Raw genomic sequence first — 21,357 nt, 5'->3', positions numbered from 1 at the left:
TTCAGCTTCTTCACTTCCTCTATGACTTCTACCTGTGGCTAGCCAACAGTGATGACTAGTTAGTGTTTGTCAAGAATTGCAGTTATTTATTTTCTTGATGAGGAGGAAAGGAGCCTGAAGAAGAAATGACAAATGTTCTGAATCATTTGTGTACAAAGGTAGCTTGTGTCTTCTTCCAGTCACACTTTTCTTCCTTACTTTTGTTGTTGTTCCACAGCTCTTCCTTGTTTCCTCTCATTGCAACTCAGGCAATGATCTCTTTTTGCCAGTGCAGTTTCCTGCATGTTTGGGTGATGCCTTGCAGGGGGAGCACAGTCTGAAGCAGGGTGCAGAAAATCCATAAGATAAAATGTAATGATACTGGGCTATTTATTTAATTTAGCTCAGTCTCACAAAATGTGGCCTCTTAAAATTACTTGCATTTTCACAGTAGAAATATTAGCAATTAGAAATTATCAAATAGTTGTCAACCTAAAGATACTTACCTTGTCATAATCCTATGCACATGTTGATGACAAGCATAAAAATATCATGGTCATGCATGTTATGTTTCCAGTAAAACAGGAACTCAGATGTATATACTAACATAAAAACTGTTGGTTCAATGCATTTCACAAAGAACGCCTTTAAGGCAAAACCAAGATCAAACACACTGGAGCATGTTATTTATCTCTACAGATAGAAAAAGTTGTAAACTACTGCCATATTCACAGTGGGATTCACATTTGGGATTTTGTTGACTGAGTGAAATAACTATTCTGAAGAAAAGGTGAAAAGATTTAGACTTTTAGAGTAGACAGGTAGCATAGGGGTGACCAGTCAGGAGGTTTTAGGAACTGCCTGCCAAAGTCTTTGTGTGGCTGAGATAACAAGACATATACGGCATACATTGAAGAGTCAAAGGGAAGACGGTGGGAAGTTGGAAGGAAGAACTTGGGGAAAGATTCAGAAAAGAGAGGTATCAGTGGCCCCTCGCGATCCCATGGCTCCTCTGCAGGCATTTAGTATTCATTTTGTATTAGTATCTAGTATTCCAGCAGTTAGAGTGTGTATGGCATTTATCTATTCTGCCTTAGCTAAGGCAAGATTGGTTGAAACACACCACATGTAGACACTTTGCATTGTTTGAACGATGATTTGTATTACCTTCCAAACAAACATAATCCAGTGTATCAGATCAGTGATGTTCACTAGAAAACTTTTTTTTTTGTGGTGACTAAATTTTAATGCTATTAATTCACTTCAGGTTTCCCTGTTGAACATTTGTTTCTCTGCTTTGCGATTAAATCCACCTAGCCTGGAAATGCAAGACACTTTACAGTCTGTAACAAAGTATGCAAGACAGCTGTGGCACAAGTAAGGGCATTTTTTGTGGTGTTACAGATGATAAAATTAGTGCACTTTTCCAAGGTCAGAGGATATTTGTGGCAAAGCCTAGAAAAAAAAAATCTAAATCTTGTATCTGCGCTGCAGGTATTTTTTGTTAAGGACGTGGAAAGCCTATTACAGAAGTCCTGAAGCTGGCTCCCCTTGGTCAAAACCAGAATGTCAAATTAAAGCTTTTCTACTTTGCTTCTTGCCCTGTATAATGAAACAGAAAGGTAATCAGAAAACATAAATGTTTTACTTAGTCACAAGTCTGATGAGTACCTGGTGGAGTGCACTGACTTTTGCTACAATTTTGTGAAATGATCAGTCTAATCCTTAATGGTTTGAGCTGAGTTAAGTCTTCTGCTTAACCGAATTTATTAGGGAAATAGAGCTCATGTGGATTACACTATTTGTCTGCTGGTACACTGACAACTTTTTGAGCCATTGACGTAAAAAGGGAGGCAGCGCTCTACTGTTGTACAATTTCTGGTAACATCCATCAGAAAACCAGCACGAGGCTTACTAATTGGCATGTATGTGGGTCAGTGCAAGTCATAACTTGCATTGCCCTTGATCCAGGGGCACATCGTAAGCAATATCAGGGAGCTGGGGGTTATTGTTTTAGCAATGTTAAGGCACATAAATCCTTAGAAACCAGGCTTCGCTAGCTTTGCTGCTCACCCATTTCTTCACGTACAAGTTTGGAGCATAAAATCTAACTTATTAATAAACCTTCCATCCTGAGGAAAACCATGGTTTACAATACCTTCTGAATGAGGAAAGTAATTTTCTTACTGACTTTTTTTTTAGCAACATGCCTAGAAACACTTGTACAACAATCAAACCCTTCGTTATTTTAAATTCATCAACATTTTGTAATTTTCCCATAGAATTTTCAATTGAAAAAATAAAATTGTTTGGCAATTGATGGTATAGAGACAGCAAAGATCTTGGTCGTCAGTTTGGGGACAGTCTAATGTGAGGGAATCTTAAACCTTGATACAATGCCAGTAACACACTTTGGGTGGTCTGGACAGAATGATGGATGGGCCTCTTGGCCCATAATAGTATCCAAACTCAAAACGTCGTAGTACGTGGAGCATTGCACATTTGGGTTATCACTAAAAGACAAAAGATTTATTGTGCACTCATTGCCAGTTGAAGGAAGCTAAAGTAATTTCTGTGTTTCCTGGTCAGACAATCAAAGAGCTAAAGCTGATTCTTGGAATTTTTCCTTCACCATCACTATCTCCATTCATGCCATACTTTCCTGTGTTTAGTGGAAATTAACTGCAGCAAACATTCATCTAATTTCGTGTAAAACATTAATTTTACTTATTCTTCCTACATGTTTTCAGTTCCCTCCTCTCCCTCCTAATCCCATTGACAACAGAAGAAATGACACAAAAGACCAACTGTTGGCTTTATGTAAAATATCACATCAAAATAGTGAGTTACTGGAAAAAGATTTCCCACACTCAACACACACAGGAATATCCACTCAGGTCACAAAAACAAAAATGTTATCAATAAGGACAAAGGAAGTTGTTATTTTAGTTTTTAAACAGTCTTGATTCATGCTTCCTGTCATTTTGCTTGGGGGGAGAGAAACAACTATTCCTAAAAAACCAGCTAAACAGAACTGCCGGAAACTCTCCAGATCCTTAAACTAATATGATCAGGAATAAAATCATGATGGAAGTTATCTTCTCTTCTCCAAATTCTGTTTCCACGTACAAAGTTTGGGTGCTACATATCACAACATTATCTGATCTTTTTTTTTTTTTAACCCAAAGACAAGAAGCCATTATTGTGAACCCTGTTTCTGTGGCATATTCTGGTCATCACTGTATTTCAAACGGATCTCATGTGGAACTTCTTGGTTCTTACCAAGTTGTGCTGGATAATTTCTCTGAGGTTTGCTCAGTAGGAACCAGTGTATTTGCTCCAGTTTCATCAGCCCAGAAAGGTGCTTCCTGGCGCTTTCACAGCTGCAGCCTGCAGCAGCTTGCTCCCTGGGACACCCAGAGACTGGCAAGACATCTGTGATCACCAGCAGGGATGCTGGAGATGCTACATGTCTGCATTCCGCCACTGAGTTTTCTCTCTGAGAGGCTGCTGGGAAATGCTGTTTGTTGTCTTTTTGGCTATGTTGCTCAAAAAGCTATGAAGTTATACAAAGCTAAAAGGTTATTTTAAGAGCTGGTCTTAGAAAGGAAAAAAAAACAAATTAGCAAAACTGAAATAGATTTTCATTTTTTTGGTAAGTTTTTCATGCAATGTTAGAAATATTCTGTGTGTATGATTTTTCCTTCCTTTCACTGGCTTTTTTTTCAGTATAGCAAATGTACTCTATGCATGAACCAAAAGCAGGGAGAGAGACAGTAGTGTGTTACGCTCAGTCTCTTCATGTTGTTAATTTCATATTCAAGAGAGTCAAATGGTTTCCCTGCCTTTGGCCCCTGTTCCTCCGTAAACTTCGTGTTCTCTCATACCTCCTTGGCAGACTTCAAGATCCTGGAAATTTCTTCTCATCTGCCTCCTCCAGGTGGGAGATGACCTAACTTTGGTCACATGGGAAGTGAGAGAGGTGTCAGGACTTTTTCCATGCAAGTACGCCAGTTGTTTCTACTCTTGTCTAAAGGCTCTTTTTCTTCTTCCACATTGCAGCATTTTCACTCCCTGTGACTTGGGAAATTGCCTTTTCCCCGCATTTGTAAATTGCAATCATGTAGACAATTATCCTAAGGATAATGTAAGGAGAAATTTAGTTATTCAGTCATAGGCAAAGTTCACTAAGCATGTTTTTTTCACCCAGAATTCATATACCCTGGTCACAGAAAGAGAGAGCTCATGGAATCTTTACAGATTCAGAGTTCACACTTCAAAGCTTTGTTTATATCATACAATGCAAAGTCATTCTATGTGGGAACAAATTTACTGATAAATTTTGCCCCTGACTAGTTTGTTTTGTCATATCCCAGGTAATACATATGTATGTATAAAACAAAATGGTGGAGGATATACCTGAATCTGTTTACATTTCTTCCTGACAAGTATAGGGGAGTTAAGTGGAGCCAGTGGATTTTCACAGATGAAGTCATGCTTAACAGAAAGATGAGTTCTCTTATCATATCTTTAATAACCACAGACAGTGGCAAAGCAGAAAACACTGTTTGCTTGGATTTTAGCAGTGTTTGGAAAAGCAAAGGTTTTGGTATGATTCTTGCCCTTCTGCCCTTGTTCAGTTTCGTAAAACTCACATTTATTTTCCTAGAGATATACCTAGGGGTATACCTAGTTTTACAAGAGACTTTAAAAAAATTGCTAGGTGAAAAGTACATATTTTAATAAACTTACCTGGCACTTGAATGTAACAGACACAAAAATAAACAACAGGAAGTTAAACCCCCTAAATTATTTCAGTGCACCTGAATAAATCCTTATATCACTTGCAGCAAGTAAACAATCTTCTTGTTTTTGAATTCCCACTATGCTAATATTGGGATTGTTTAATTTAACAACTGCTTGCTAGGTGGTGCGTGTTAAAGATGTCCTTTCAAGGAGATTGTTGTAATTTCTGTCTTCTCTTCTCTGAGCCGAGGAGGGGAGAAAAGTTTTATCACTCTCCTAACAAGGGACCCGAACATAGAGCAATCCTGGATTTTGTTACTACAGCTGTGACATGATAAGATGGCTGCCAGCAAACAGTTGCATGTGTTTTAAGATGTTTCTGCCTCTCATCTGGGAAGTAGCATTGCGTCCTTGTTGGATGCTGCCATTGCAAAGGTGGCCAGCCTAAAACAGCAGGGAGAAGATAGGCTCACTCAAAAAGCCCTACTGTGGCGCACTGAAAGGCTGAAATCCTTAAAAACTCTATTAGTTGAGATTATCTAACCACCTGATTAAATTCCATAGGGAGAAAAGTGGATCTGGACAAACCTTTTCACATCTGGTCTTGCCATAAGTGGGTGAGATGTAAACTAGGATAGAGAAAGGAAACTATAAAGATGAGGGGAAAGGTGTGGGGAACACTCCCTGGAAGTCGAATAAGGAGTGGGATGCTGGGAGAGAGGGACAAGTTCTTGGTTTTCCCACATCGGTGTGTTTCAATTCCAGCGTTTCCCTGCATAACCAGTCCATTGGAGTAACCCCTCTCAACTTGGACACCATTTCCCACCCTAAATTAATCAAAGGGTGAGCCTGTATCATTCCTAAATATTAAAGAAAAGATACGAATACTTTAGCTCTATACCTTGGTCCTGCCTGTCAGGTGTCTGTGGAAGTCCCATCGTTGGCTTTTATATTTTATAGAATTAGGTGCCTCAGCTCTATCTCATCTCTGACCTGCCCATCCCTGACTCCAGAAGGTACAGTTAAAACAACTAGGCCTAGGCTGAAAGGTATTATTAAGGCCCCTGACTGTAGCTGTCTTTTAAGCCTGTATATAGAGCCTCACCAGGCTAAGGCGAAGCCATTACCTAGGAAGTCGCCTTGGGGTTGGAAGGAATAAAGCTGGCTCTTAAGATTTCAAAAAAAAGGGCAGTTAAGAACTTGAGGCAGGACAGAAGAAGCAGTAGAAATGGAGAAGTGAAAACTGTGTGCACATTTTTTTCTCATGACGAGGACAGGTTGGTGACCTCCTCTGTTACAGAGGAAGCTTCCTTCATTGGCTGCCAGGATGGTTTTGCCCTCTCAGTTTTTAAACTGATGGTGATTCCGATGTCTGGTATCACTGCAATTCTAGGTACATTACTGAAACACTTGGTTAAAAGTCAACAGATTGTGTCACTTTGGGCACACAGTCAAAAGGAAAAAAAACCAATATCTGTGCATAATTGAAAGTCTGTGCCGTTCTCTGAAGCTAGCTGTGAACACAGTTAATAGAAAATAAATTCATTTAACCAAGCCTTAAGTTTTTCCCATGTGATCTTTATATACTCTTGTTAAAAATGTGTGCTTACTTTAAGAGAGAGCAGAAGAGGACAACTTTAGTGTCTCCTCTGTCATGTGTATTTAATATGGTCCCCTTGATGCTACTTTACAAATCACTCTTTTCGCAGCTAGAAATTCTCACCTGTTACCTGATCCTCAGATGAACCGAGCGACTCCACATTTGTATGTGTTACATGAATGTGAGGGCAAGGCACGCTCTTCAGTTTTATTTTACTTTTTCCCGGCAGTCATGAGGTGGTGCTGCTTTGGGGGAAGCTACATGTGCTGTCCAGCTGGGGAACTGGACGGACTTGCACAGGGTCTCCTCTGAGCCTGAGAGGTGTCCTGCATGTTCCGCTGCCATGCGACTAAAGTGACAGTTCTTCTTGCCATCCGGAGGGTTTGTGTCTGCGGTCACTGTGTGTTTGTGGAGGGATGCAATTGCTTTGCAAACTGATGACTGGCATGCCTCATGTCATAGGAGAAGGTCAAGGGGAAGGGTGACAGTAACCAGTCTCTTCCCTGCATCTGAGTGCAAAGAGGTGGCCGAGGATGGGCCTTAGGCTGAGGACATTGTGCTGGGTGCCCCATGGCTGGATGTTTGCTGTTCAGTGGCAATTCACCAGCATCTCATTTATGGCAGACTCATAACAACTCAGCTTGTTTTCTTTTCACAAGCTGGTTCTTCATGCACTCACTGAACAGACAGGAGTTAGCAGAAGTTAAAAATTTATGTAGAGTTGCAGAGCTGTTCAATTGCTGGTAGCAAAAAGCTGGCTCCTGGTGGCATTGCCAATAGAGCTCTGCCCCCGACAGGATTTCCTATGGGGGCAAATATACTTTCCCTTAGTGCCTGCAAGTCCCAGGAAAACAAATTGCATTGGAACTCCAGTAATGTGCTATCAAAGCCATTGGCTTTGATTTTTAAGTCAAGGTTTCTAAGCACCCCAAACACAACTGTCCCACTGGGGTAGCAGACTATCTTCTCACTGTTTTCTGGTGAGGCTGTATGTTTCTTTCCACTAGCACTGTTCTGCATGGATCAAATACCAAAACCTCCTTTCCAGTATGTCAGGAAGTACTTCAAAGTATAAACACAGAAAAAAATACCTGTAGAGAAGAAATGCAGAGTTTTATGGAAGCCATGTGATTGTGTGTTATTTGGAGATGGTCTGCTGTGCCAACAAATTTTAATGAATATTGCATTTTGCCTTATTCATAGAGCAGGATGAGTGTAAGTCACCTAGAAATTTTCTTTGTGTGTGAGATAAATCCACATGTTTTGAGATAATAATGATTATAAATGTTCAGTAGACAGTGTGCCGTCCCACTCACTTTTTTTACTGTAACATAAAAAGCTCTTTAGATTTGTACCTACTATTCTTTCAGAATAATTTATCTTGATTTATTTCGCTCCAATACAAAACACGTTATAATAAAGTTTTAGTGTATCTTATTTAGCTAAAGGGAATAATGAAGATTTCAGGCCTGGTTTGTCAGCGAGTGACTTGCATACCAAGTCAGGATTGTAGAACAATAGGGTATTTAAACAGGGAAAGATGTGATCCTGATTTTCTGGTAGCTATTCTGAGTAAAGCTCGTCTGCATGCAAAATGTTTCTTCATCTGTATTTTTTGCACTGACATCTGATTTCTAGCATTGTTTGTGTGATTATATAAATACATATATTGAATAGACATTCTTTTTTTAAATTATTAGATTTATGAAGGTAGCACAAATGAGTTTTGATTGTGGAATCCCCCTTTTAAAATAGTTTCCACTGAAGAAAACTATTCTTAGCCCATGATATCAGGGGTGTCATACTTGCAACTTCAGATAATATATGTATACTCACTGTGCCAAAACCCTTCCAGTTTCATTTTCAGCATTGGTTATGTTACACATTAGTATCTATTTTTCTTGTGAAACTCTCTCTCTTGCATATACAAGTACTTTTTTTTTTGCATGGGCAAATGGGTAATTTGCATATACAGTAAATGAAGTGGACAAAGATGCATTTTTCTTAGGCTCTGGTTTTAGAAAACTTGTTACAAAACCTGTTTTTATTTTACACCTATGGATAGCCATTATTTTTCAGGATATTTGTTTTTTATTAGTTGAAAACTAATAACAACTAAAATTTTTTTTTCCTCACACGCTAATCCTAGTTCTTTATGTAAAATTATAATGAAACTGTTAGTTGTACACTAACTCAGTGTTTTCACTTGCTGTTAATGGTATTCTGTTTGTGGGATGTGAGAGGTCTCTTCAGTGGTCATGCTGTTGCTTTTTTACCTGCTTACCTCATAAACTAATTAGTAATTTTAGTTAATGCCAGAGTGGCTTAGTCATTTTGTAAGTATTTTGAGTTGCTGCAAGAATGACACAGCAATATTAGTTATTAACTATGCCAACCTTTTTGAGTTACTTCTGGCTAGTAATGTGACTAAAAATTCACTGTGATATCATGTTTTGGCATGGATCATCTCAGAGGCTCAGTCATTCCCCCAGTCCTGGAGTTATAAAGGTGTCAGTTAAGTGTCCAAATATTAATTGGACCCTCTCAGTTTTCTGCTTTATATCATTGTTACTGAAGAAGAAAACAAAGGAGGAGGGCTTAGCTAGTGACTTGACTGGCATTGCATGACATTCTGAACTTGTATTTTTTATTTTTTTGGCTGAAAAAGGAAATCAATCAATCTGAGCGAAGAGATTCAGGGATTTGAGCTGGGTAGCAATTTTAGCATGATTCACAGCACTTCAAAAAATTAGCTTGCCAAGAAGATGTGCTTCTGTGAAACTCTGAAGTACCTGGGGTTGAGGTATAGCTGGAAGAGAAATCATTTTGACAGAAGAGCTCATAACAGTCTAGCTCCTGCCTTTTGGTGATGACAGTGGAAAGAATCATCAGTATTGATCATCTCAAGTCCTTATAGCCTGAACTCTTGCACAGTGCCACATCACCTTCAGCTTCTCTTTGCTGCGGAGGTCAGGATAAGCACAGAAATAGGGGTGAACACAGAAGTGAAGACGGAAGCAGGGGAGTACCCAGCCATCCACAGAGCCTCAGTAAGTGATTGTCCTGCATGTAAATTCAGGGGCCACTGTTTAGGTCAAATAATTATTATTATTATCAAATAATCTAGAAGTGGAGTGCTTGGAATGAGCGCATCTTAGATTTTCCAGAAAATTAAATGTCTTGAGAAGCATTCATGATGTTTCTCAACAATTTTATGATGTTTAAGGGAATTAATTTTGCTGCAAGCAGTTTTGCATGCTTGTGCAGTCACATTATAACTTTCATGCATAGAGATACATAGTAGGAAACAGGATAAAAATATCAAGTGATGTTTGCAGCTGAGGTTTCCAGAATTCTTCTGTATTTTAATGGACTAATCTAGTTTTCTCAATTCAAAAGAACAGCCTCCCCCGCCCCCCATCCCAGATACAAGCTGGCCTCATCATTCGTCTGAAGGAAAGATCATTAGCCTTTATTTGCAGTGTTTCTCTTGACTAGTGGAGGCTACTGCAGTGAAGTTTGGTTTTGTTTTGTTGTGCCAGCAAGGAGTAAGTACCAAACGAGATGCTTTTACTGCTTTTGCTACTGGCTGCTCCCCTGCTCTACTTCTGGAACTACTCTGTGCCATTTTCCCTACACCTGCATGAGTATCTTGACTTCCTTCATCCTCCCTCTCTCACCACTCTCCTCCTTGAGATAATTGTCCTTTTGCTGTTCAAGTGCTGTGGTGCTGAGCACAGGAGCTAAGAGCAGGAAGGTTTTCTTGCTGCGCTTCATCTGTGGCCTAGCAAGTACCTGTGTGATGGAGGCAGAGTAGCAAAGGTAGCGGTTGCAGGAAGAAAATATAGGAGCTGGAACAGAGGGAGGGAGAAGAGAGGGAAGGTAGTGAAAAGATAGTGATAGAAGCTTAAGCTATTTCATACTGGAACAGAAGATGGATAAAAACCTAACTACTGAAGGAAACTCCTTTTCTAATTGTGAAGTTTGACACAGAATTCCACATTTTCACTACGGCTCTGCAACCTAAAAAATAGCTCTGAGCCCCAGGTGTTTCTTGAGTACTGCCTAGGATTGGTCATTGTTCTGTATAAAAGTCTGCTACTGCTAGGAAATGCGCTACTAGCTCAAGTGGCAATATCTATGTCATGGCTCTAGGTTGCCTAACCCTACTGTAACCCTATTGATGAATACTATAGGGATCAACATGATTCCACATGTTGAAATGACTACATTTTTTCCAGACATAAAATTATAAGTAACACCCAATGTCAAATAGATTGATAAAGTTTGTACTTACTCCATGGGGAAAAAAGAGTATGTCACGATAATTCAAGCAAATCTGTAATGCATAGGCGCAAGGAGGCTGACTTAAAGTTGCACGAGCTTACTGCCTTTTCCTTAAATTAATCTGATGCAGTATAATTGTCTGAATATAACTAGAGAGTCAGCTGTGAGTTTCTGTAGACCCCAGAAGAAATGCCTATACAACAAATTCCTGAAGGCAAAATGCCAGCAATAGTTGCACGGAGTGCAAAGTAAACCTATTTCATCATAAAAAGGAAATTATAGGTCAGCATCTATACTTGTTCCTCTCTGTTTTTCTGCACCCGCTGCACTCCGATGTATCTGTACTTCTTATCTGTGGGTGTGGTACATTTCCTACAGCAGGAAAAGTTCTTTAGGGTTTGGTGTCATGCAGCGCAGTAATACCTTCTCCTCCTGCTTGGCTGGTGTGAATAACGTCTGTGCCTGTGGAGTACAGAACTGTGGAATCACCAACCTCTCTTGCACACAAGCCCAGGTTTAAAGAATCAAAATTTAGTATTGACAGAATAAGCTAAGCACAATCATTATTAAGCACTCAGAATTGAAATTACACTGATATTTTACTTGTGAGTTTAGAGTTTTGCTCCCTTCCACTCCAACATGAAGAAATCACTTTGCTTTTAGATGGCATTTTTCATGTGTGGAGATAAGCAGAAGCCAGCAATGTTTCAGGCATCATCTGCTGGTACGGCAGCTGCTATACAAGCTGCTACCCTAAAACAGGTTAAATGGCAACTGGGAGGTTTTTTATGAGTGTCTCATCTAATGCCTTTCCGTTTTATCTTGTCAGGGCTCAGATGGGAGTTATAATTAAAAGCAGCACATATATCCACATAAGAACATAGGATATGCATTGGCTGGAAGCTGACAGGGTTTAAGTAATCACCTGCAGTTGAATTGAGACTCAGATGGGAAGTAGGAAGTGCTGTACTCAAGCTTCCTGTATAAATAAATGCAGCTTTCCCACAGCTACTGCATACAAGCTGTGACGTGCTTTTAAGATATAATGGCAGCATGCTCTTAATAGCAGGGAGGGGATGATTTATCAGAGTGGCAAAGGGGCTGGGAGACAAGTCCTGCGGCAGTCCTAAAAAGTGTACAGCTGTCAGATACCCAGAGAAGAGGAAGGGTGTGCGAGAGCAATCTGCCTCTGCTCCTGGTTGTGAGCTTCAGGGGTTTGTGACATCGTGTTTTTGGGGAACGCTGGAGTCTGAGTGCAGCTACTGAAAAGTCACACAGCTGGCAGTGAATGCTACTCTTCTTTCAAGGTATGTTGGAATACAGCTTTCTGCCTATTTTTTTCCATAAAAGCAAAGGATACCCTGAAAACAACAGAAAGCCAGCATTTGCTTCTAATAGAAGAAAGTAAAAAGGCTTAGTTAAAAAAAAAATGTTAAGAACTAGAATGATTAAAGAGCTAAGATAAATATTATTTGTGGTTTGGTTAAAATCAAACTGTGTGGTGCTTATAGCTGAGGCAAAAAGGAGTCCCGACTATTAAAGGCACAGAAAATGAAACAGACATCAAGTACTTCCCAAAAGGGTGAAATTACTTTTGTCAGTGTAACTTTTAAAGAAATATCTGTGTGAAGTGTTTGAAAATGCTGCAGTATTAGGACATACCTGTGTGGAAAGCAGTTGCTAAGATGGCATACTGTCAGTCATATATCTGTTTTAGTTTAAATACAAGAACTCTGTTCATACTGAAAACACATCTGATTAAGCTGGAGGGAGCTTGAGTTTAAAATGCAGGGATTTCCTCCTGGTTTAAAGGCATTTCTTCTGCCACAGTCTTGTACAGCTGGTATTGTGAAGGAAAAATATGCTGCTCTGTATAAGCGTTAATTTACATTTCTAATCTGTTCAGGGTTTAGGGTTATGTGGTTTACATAAGCACATACTAAATATACAATACATTTGTTTTCTAGTCTGCATTTTTCATTTTTTTACACTAAGAACAGAGAATTGCCTTCACTGGTATATATGCACTGCTTTCTCTTTCTCAGCATAAGGCTTTCTCAGTACAAAGCTGCTTCGGTAATGGACATGTTTCAGTCTGGCTTGTTATAAAGCTCTGTTTTTTCTGTAATACTAAGGCTCTCTGCTTCCTTACTGTATACATCAATATCAAGTGTGCTCCTTCAGAGAGCACTGTAAGTAGTAAAATATTTAGGATGACTATAGTTAAAGAAGCATTGCAGGGTGACTTCCCATCCTTTTGGTAAATAGACGCTGAATGCTTTTAAGAAGTAAGTTTTAGCAGAGATACAGGCTGTGGCTGAAATGCCCCCATGCAGCTTTACAACTGACTGCGAGCAGGCACAGCAACATGGTATGTGGGTCTACACTCAGCCTGAAAGGCAAGCGGTCTTAGTTAAGAGCAAGCGCTGGGTTTGGGATACCAACATTTCTGGAAAACGAAGTTTCAAAATCCTGTCCTTAAATATTTTCCAAAGCAAATATATTGACCCGATTCTTGTCCTGTTTAGGACTTGTCTGTGCCTGAATGTGAGTGGGTGTATGGGTGGTTGTCATAGTATGAAACTGGCTGAAACCCTTCCCTCAGTGAACGTAAGCTACGTTGGAAAAACTACAGCACATTGATAAGGGGATGGCTGCACTTATGCTCTCAAAAGTAATGCTTTAGGATATGGATTGAGAGGAGTGTGTTTGCTGAGTGTCTAAAGCTGTGGTAAAGTCAGAGGTATTCCTTCAAAATGAACTGGATCTATTCTGGAGCTAAGCCAGTATGATGAGAATCAGACTCCTTTTCTCCCATGTGTCTTGCTGTCCGATGGGGTTATTTAACACAAAGTGCTGTCTGCTTGTACAAGGACACAGAAACCTCCTTACACTTTGTGTATGAATAGCATTTGGCAACCTGGTATAGTTTCAGTTCCCCATGCATGTTCCTCACCAATAGTCATGGTCTTCTTTCCCACAGATGGTGACATTTTGGTGATTTTATTTGTGTGGTGGTATACTTTGGAGCAAAAGATAATAAAATAAATAACAAACAATATGGAGTTGTTTCTCTCTAGCTTGGCTCATGGATTACACTATATTCTCTGAATGCTTCATAAGCTTTGTAGAAATAAATAAAAAATGTGGAAATGGTTATCTGGCCTTTCCCTTCTGTTGCAGGAGGAAAGTATGTACTTGTCCTTATTATCATCTTAAGTTTAAAATGCATTCTGAAAAGCAGCAAGTCACTTCACAGGAAAACAAGCAGTGCTAATGCTTAACCAGGCTCCCAGTTCATTAGTATGCCTCTGATAATATCTGTGGTATGAGTCTAAGCCCTGTGCTTGGCAATCCACCCTGTCCAGACCTTTCATTGACTTCTAGTGGTGAGATCCAGTGGAGTATGTTTTGATGTGTAGCTCAAAAAATGGCTTGCTGTCCCTCTTCTTGAGTGGGGAGTTTTCTTGAATGTGTCTGAAACTACACAATGCCTGTACAGTGTACGTATCAGATCCATAAATATCTCCTGGGCTAGTAGTAATGTGACATCTGAGACCATAATTACAGCTGTGGGCCCATGGGTGTCACAAGCACATGTGAACAAAATACTGTGGCAGGCTGCCAGTGTCGCTGTGAATGGAGTCCACCAGGCGTCCTTACATATACCAAAGCAGACGTTGCCTTCAGCTTCATGAGGCTGAAAATGGTTCTGGATCTGTCTTCGTCCTCTGCATATTCTCTGGGAGGTGGGTACAGTTCCCTCCTCTCCCTCCGGCTTCCCCATGCCAGAGCCCAGCCTGCGTAATGTGCTTCACAAATTCTCTTCGTTGCCCAACAGCCAGGAATAACCTTACATTCATTCCACCTCAAAATTAATCTTCTTTTTGTTTGTGAAGGGGAAGATTGAACAAAACGAAAAAGAACAGATCCAAAGGGAAAGACAGCAATGATACTAAGTTCAGCCTCTAGCGTTTTGTATTTCTGCTGAAGCACAGCTGAGCTCCAGTGCTAGGCTATGAGCCTTCTCACTTGACAGAGAGAAGTACAGGTCTGAGGGCCATCGTACACTGCAAATTTACCCAGTCTTGGACAAATATTTACGGAGATGCTTGTGCCAAATAACTTTGTGCTGATCAGTAAGAAAATAGTGTTCAGTAATCTTTCTCTGTGTCTCTTGTAAATGGTTTCGGTTCAGTGGGAACTGAGTGGGCATTATATTCATAAAGTAGATCATTGCTAGGAGATACGAAAGCACTCAAAAAAAAAAAAAAAAAAGATAGTATCTCAGATTACAAAGGACCTCATCCTGCTGAAGTGGGACTTTTCCAAATCCGAGTCTTCCAGGGAGGAGCAGAGGTGCCAAGCAGAAATTTCTAGGCTTGAGAGCATGACTAGTTTAACTGCATTGCAAACACACTTTCAAATAAAAAAATGTAACTATATAAAAAACATTTTATTGATGCAGTTTCCTAGATCTCTTTGTATGTGTTGATACTTGTGCACAATGACACGCATTCCCCATTTCTGGTTCCTCTTATTGTATTATAATAAAGAAAAAATGTTGTGGGTTGCCCAAGAGCTGTGTGGTTTCTTACTGTATTTCTAGGGGAATCTGCTCAGCCTCCAAGGGAAAATCCATAATCTGTAGTTAGAAATGCCATCAGTTTACCGGATTCTTTGAATTTCCTTGGTGCCTGCAAGTACAGTTTTGACTTGTTTGGACTACTTGACTATGGGACCTACTAGGATCCTTGTGCCTTTTCTTTCCACGTAAGTCAGTATCTCTAGAGTCCCAAAGCCAGCCAGCACCAGGTGCAGCGATGTGGGACATGTGACTCTGTCTCCTGCTACTAAATGGTTAACCTCTCTGAAGTAGGGCAGTCCCAGACATGTTGTAGTTAAGGGACCGTTTGTTTAAATTATGCTTATATAAAACCTAATTCTGTACCTGCCTGACACACTTCAAAGACCGTAAATAAGGGCAATTGGGTGAGTCAGAGTGGGACTACCAGAACTGGGACTTGACAAGGTATATTTTTTGGTGTTGGTCTGGAGCTGCTATCGGTGAAGGCGGTGAAGTCAAGACATGCTGTTCATGAAAACTATAGCCAGCATGTTACTCTGGAAAAGCCCAGCTTGTTAGTGTGAGTTCATGCATGCTAGAAGTCATCCCCTGCATGGAACTTCTTCCTGTGTGCTAGAGCTTGTTGTAGGCACAACCGTCATGGGGAGTTGTTCTACATGCTTTTTGTCTGAAGGAGAGACGAGAGCTGCTGATTTGGAGACAGAGTACAGAATTAATTTTTACTAGAAGGGAAAAAATACCATTTTACTGTCATGTTCATGTTTCTCCCCTTTAATTGAGAATATCAGTATTTGTGTCTGTTGCAAGCTTTTCTGCTTTTCATTTTGTTGTAATAATGAGGAGAGGAGGGAGACTATAAGATGTGAGTCATTACTCAAAGAGTGGATGCTGTCTGAGTGTCTGACAGATGCTTTGATATTCATGTTTGGTTATACAAACTATTGTATTTTCAGACTGCCAGAGGGTAAATGTGCAGATCTGAAAACGTTTATGTGCTCTATATGTTGGCAAAAAGGAAAAACCATTGCAACAAGAGAGCTGTATTTCTGTGTTCAGGGACTGAAACAAGTCCTTCAAGGCTACCTCTAGTTATGCTTTTATGTACTATATGTTGCTGTGGCTTAGGGGTGAATTCCTTGCTCATGTGTATATAGGTGCAAATCATTCAAAATTGCATGCTCTAAACCCCTATATACATAGAAGAAAAAACATGTTTCATGACAGCTAGTATATAGGCTAATTATTCGTACGCAAAGAAAATTCCAGGATTAAGTAGAAGCTGTGATTTGCAGGCTGACCCTGCTTACGTCTGAGCAGTAGATGCGAAAGTTCATGAGTTCTGCCTGTGCTGAATTTTGGAAGCGTTCTGATGGGTGAAGGAAAACAAGCTGGTCTTCCACCCTCCAAAAAAATTAAGGTTACAAAGTTGTAGTCAGTAGGGAAAAGTAACTGATCCTGTGGGCTATTCACCATTGCACTCACCTGAAGCTTTTTCACAGCAGTGGACCTTCAGCTAACCACTGATCATGGAACCCTTCCCAATGGGCTTCCCCACTTCCCCCATTGTAGGGCTAAGACAACATCCACGGGGCCAGCAATAACTTGCTTGCTGAAGTTTTGCACTATGGAGACGATGCGATCTTACACCCTCCTGATCTCTTCACAGCTGCACTGATGAGTTCAGTGGTGGGGAATCTCCATCATACTCTCCAGGGATGATTTGTGGGAAAGGCAATCATGTACTTTGCCTGGAGTGGAGTAAAAGCCACATATACATATACGTAATTTAGCTGACACTACTTTAAGGACATGTGTTTTTTGGATTGGTCAATGTTTTTATTGGAAATACCCAAGCAGTGTACATGGCTTGACCAGTTTCAAACCCCTTGTTGACTTAGCTTCCTACGTTTTGGGAGGATGGGCCAACAAATGAAGGAAACGTGCAGTTGCAAGGAGAGGAGCAGAGAAGGAGTTGAGAATTCTTACTGTAGCTTCTTTTCCTAATTACTTAGCAATGAGGACAGAATGTTTATTTGGGGAGCATTAGTTGTCATGGTCATAACTAAAAGACCAGCTAGCAGAAGGACATCTTTAGAAAGGTTACTGTAACATTGTCACCCTGTAGTACGGTAAGTCTCTGAGTTCCTTCAGTTCTGTGTTCTAGATACTAATTTTTCTGAGTGTTTGGAAAGTGGGGCAGCTTCTTTCAACTGCCCCTAGCTGCTTATCTTTGCACACATAAGCAGGTCCATTGGAGCCATTCGAAGCACTCCCACTGGCAGGGCTTTGACTTCATGGCTAAGATCAGGTAGAAACTAGCCAGTTGTTAACAGACACTAAGGCTTTTGGGGCTGAAATCTTGTATGTTTACAGGTTGCTGTTCTCCTTTGAAATTATTTCTGTAATGAAAGTTGACATTTCGAATTGGAGTGAGGGAATGATGAACGGAAACCTCTAACTGCATTAGGTGTACACTTCTGCTTTATTATATGTCTTGTAGTACCATTTGGATTTCTAAGGAGTTGCACAGAACCCCTGAGAAACTAACTGTTCCCTCTGCTTGATACTGTACAGGCAAAAACCTTCTTGGGAGCGCTCAGAGCCTGAAACACAGAGACAGAAGGTAGATGCAGAAAGTCAGGTGGGAGAGGGCAGGGCAGCAATGAGACAATATTGCACTGTATGATAGAAAGTGTCATCAGCCAAGATTTTTGACTCAAATTTAAGAAAATGTCATATTTGTCTTACATAGTTAATAAGATGCAGAGTAAAATAAATAATGCTCTGTTAAAAATGTTTATTTATAAAAGTGGGAATATATAGGTGTTTTAAAAATATATAGCTGTTAAAGTTATTCAAGAGCTTAAGACTAAACGTAGTTGAAGCTATTATTGTTATTCCAGCATAGTTTGCAACGTCTGTTCTGTAGTGGGTATGCGAAGCCGATCAGGTTAGAGATGCACCATATTCACATCCTGATTGATGGGGCGGGCACCATGGGGCTCCTTCACTCTGGGGCAGCAGGCAATGTGGAAGGAATGGCCTGCAGCAGAACTCCTCCCAGGAGCTGTCTTCCAGCATGCAGGGCTCATTGCTCTTCCCATGTGTGGGCTGGAAAAGAGGGAGAGCAAATATGGATATTGAGAAGACAAGCAGAGAGAAGTTCAGTTAGGGGATTGTTACTGGAGTTTACTTCTCTCTTTTACTTCTGCAGATCCGGCCAGAGCTGGGACTTGGTCTGCCCTTTCCTCATCTTCATTTGCAGCTGACTTTGGTCGGGCTCACTGAGGAACTGGCAGAGGAGTGGTTTAGGGATACACTCTGATTAGTTTAATAACCAGTCGTGAGAAGCAGTAGTAGTTACTTCAGTAAATGCATGTGTTTAGTTTCAAAACAACCTGCTCATGTCAGGGTCCAAACCTCTGCTATTGCTTCTTAATGACTGTATTGTTTCTTGTCAAACTCCAGTATAGTCAGTAGTTATTCATGTTGTTTTCTTAATGGAAAATGCTTATGTTAGTGGTATTGACTTCCCCTAGGTCTAATCCTCAGTTTTCACTCCCAGTCTTTGATTCACTCAATGTCATTGTAGCTAAGACTTGAAAGTTACCGCTGGGTATGTGTCCCCCCAGTTTTCTAAGTCATTGGGACGTATTGGGATCAAGGGCATTTTTCAATGTTTTACCTGTTTTATCTTGGTTACCTTGAACAGTGTGTTTCTTCTGTAATAATAGGCAGCATATTTGACTGTAAGATTAGATAGGGGCAAATTAAAACATCATCCTTATTAGTTTTATTTACTGAGCAGTCACACAAAAATTGTTATAAAAGGAAAATGAACTTGTTCTTTTGTTCCTGTTGATGTAAATCTAGAATTGTGTGGAAATGCTTTTTGACGCTTGCAGTGAACAACGACTCTAGGACCATAATTTTGCAAGTTTGCAGTTTTCTTGGCCTGACAAAACGAAATGACAGAGATGTTAAAGGTATCATCTTATTGCAAGCACTGGAAAAAACGTTTATCAGATTGTCCCTTCTAAAAATAAATGCCTAAATATACATACTATGAACAAACAGATAAATTTGGTCCCTCTGTTAAATAACATTCCATTGCTTTCACTTTAACAATTCATGTTTACAAATATATTCTAAAAATCCTTGATGTTAGAACAGGCCAATGTCACAAATATTGTCTGAACACGCCCTATCTAAACTGTAAATATTCCAGCTCAAGGAGTTAACATATCCCAAGGTTTTTGTTATCCGATTAACAAAAATAAACATTTTTTCCTGTGTCAAAGGCAAATTGTTACATCTGACTTCCTATTCCTGTTTCAGCTGAGACAGCTAGCCAAGTTATCAACCCGTTTGACCTCCCAAAAGCTCAATTCCTTTTTACTTAGTAAATGCTACAGTTACCAAAAACCTTCACGTGGTCAGAAAGGAAGACCTATCATTTGCTTTTGTCATTAATGTCATGAAGAGTGTGTTTTTATTTAATAGTGGTATATTACCTCTTGTCAACAGGAAGTCAAATGTAAAGTGCACCAAACTGGTTTGGGTGGAAATTCCTTGTAATTTAGCATTAACAGATGTTGCATAGTATCATTAAGAATAGGGGGTGTTATTTAGATAAGCCTGAGAGTCTAATCTTACCTTTTTAACCAGTACTTGCAATTCCACTTGGTACAATTTTGTTGTTTCAATGTGTTTTGGAATATTTGGAAATGATTGATGCCAAAATACAGAAGTTCTGTTGCCTGGCTGCAGTTTGCCCATTTCACTGCATTTTGTGCTGATCCACGTTCTTTAGCTGTGTGACTGCCAGGGTGAATGTAAAACTTTAGGGGAATCCTGCTACTGACCATCTGCGGGACCAGGTGTGTCACCATAGCCTGCTGCCTGTGGCAGATATCATCATGCTGCTCAGGCACAGTAAGTTTGATATCTGGGTGGTCCCAAACTTGATGCCCAAAGGCCTGCCCATGACTCGTGTCCAGTAGGTCTCGTGCAGGGAGCTATGGGGTTCCAACCTGCTTGTGTTGACAGAGCTGTATCCTGAAAATGATACATCCTAGTTCAAGCACAGTTCCTGCAGAACTGGGTGAAGGTGGTGGCTTCTGCAATACGATGGTCTGACCTCATTCCACGCAGAAGGGCATACTCCCATCCTCGTGGATTCAATGAATATTGCCATTGTGTGGCACCTGTCAGTATTGACAAGAGACGAAGACCATGTTTTGCTTATGCATTTCAGCTTAGTAACAGGCTGCATTATTTCTTTTTCAGTCTTTATGTTTTTATCTTTAAGTGATGAGAAAGTGCTTTTCCTAGCTGCCTGTCAGCTGGGAGTAGCAGCAGGTATTTCACCATTAGCTATTAGATTCCCTTTTCTTGGACTCCCCAGCTTTTTAGGAATGGAAGCGGGAAGAGCCCAATTTTTCCCCCCTTGCTTATTCTAAAGCAGTATTGCAAGGAAGCACATAACGGATTCCCACAATTGCAGAGAGTCACATCTGTTTTGGGGAAAAAAAAAGTGGTTTGTTATATTCAGTTAATATCCGTGGTCTTGCAAAAAAAACCCTCAAGGACATATTGATGTAGGGTTGCTAGAAGTTGCTCTGAAGAACTGGTGTTCTAAAATCTCAAAGTTATTGGTACCTCACAGTATCACAGTACTGATGTTACCTGACAAGTGTACTCTTGAAGGTTTGTGGAGACTGAATTACTTGTGCCTTAATAATGTTTTGATTTATTAGAATGAGTTGAAATTATTGGGCGCATGTGAGATTTGGGAAGCTGTTCAATGTGTGTTTTAGGCATCCTAAAGTGCTGGTATAAAAATGCCTGGCAGGAAGCTGGATGATATTCTTAATTAGTGCAGTCTGTCCCTTACATTTCTTTTTTTGTGCAAGAGGCTTCCTACTCACTACATTCCTTTCAAAGTATTTGATATTTCTTTCTTGGTTGCTAGCATGATATGAAAATACTCGACACAGCCAGTGCTTCTTGAACAGCAGCTCAAGGGCTCTTTTTTTTCCAGACATTCCAATGAAAACAAGTGAAAGGAGTTGCCTTTTGTGTGTTCTCACGTACCAGACAGCACATTTACTTAGGCTGCTTGTTCTTTAAACAAGTTTTCTTAAAATGAAAATTT

General features: G+C 40.1%; 1 protein-coding gene across 2 annotated transcripts in view; it reads left to right on the top strand.

Moving 5' to 3' along the window:
* The window catches only part of RNF144B (ring finger protein 144B), an 89,814-nt gene that overhangs the window by 27,097 nt on the left and 41,360 nt on the right, over positions 1 to 21,357 (top strand). The window contains exon 1 of one of the 2 annotated variants that reach the window (XM_075083930.1): positions 11,594 to 11,919. The exons of the other annotated variant lie outside the window; for it this stretch is intronic. The gene's annotated coding sequence lies outside the window, so the exon portion shown is untranslated. Of the gene's footprint in view, positions 1 to 11,593; positions 11,920 to 21,357 lie in introns of those variants that run through there. 2 annotated transcript variants of the gene reach the window in all.

This window comes from Phalacrocorax aristotelis, chromosome 2 (assembly GCF_949628215.1).
Source record: "Phalacrocorax aristotelis chromosome 2, bGulAri2.1, whole genome shotgun sequence".
Taxonomy (NCBI): Eukaryota; Metazoa; Chordata; class Aves; order Suliformes; family Phalacrocoracidae; genus Phalacrocorax; species Phalacrocorax aristotelis.
This window is presented reverse-complemented; position numbering and strand designations above follow the sequence as displayed.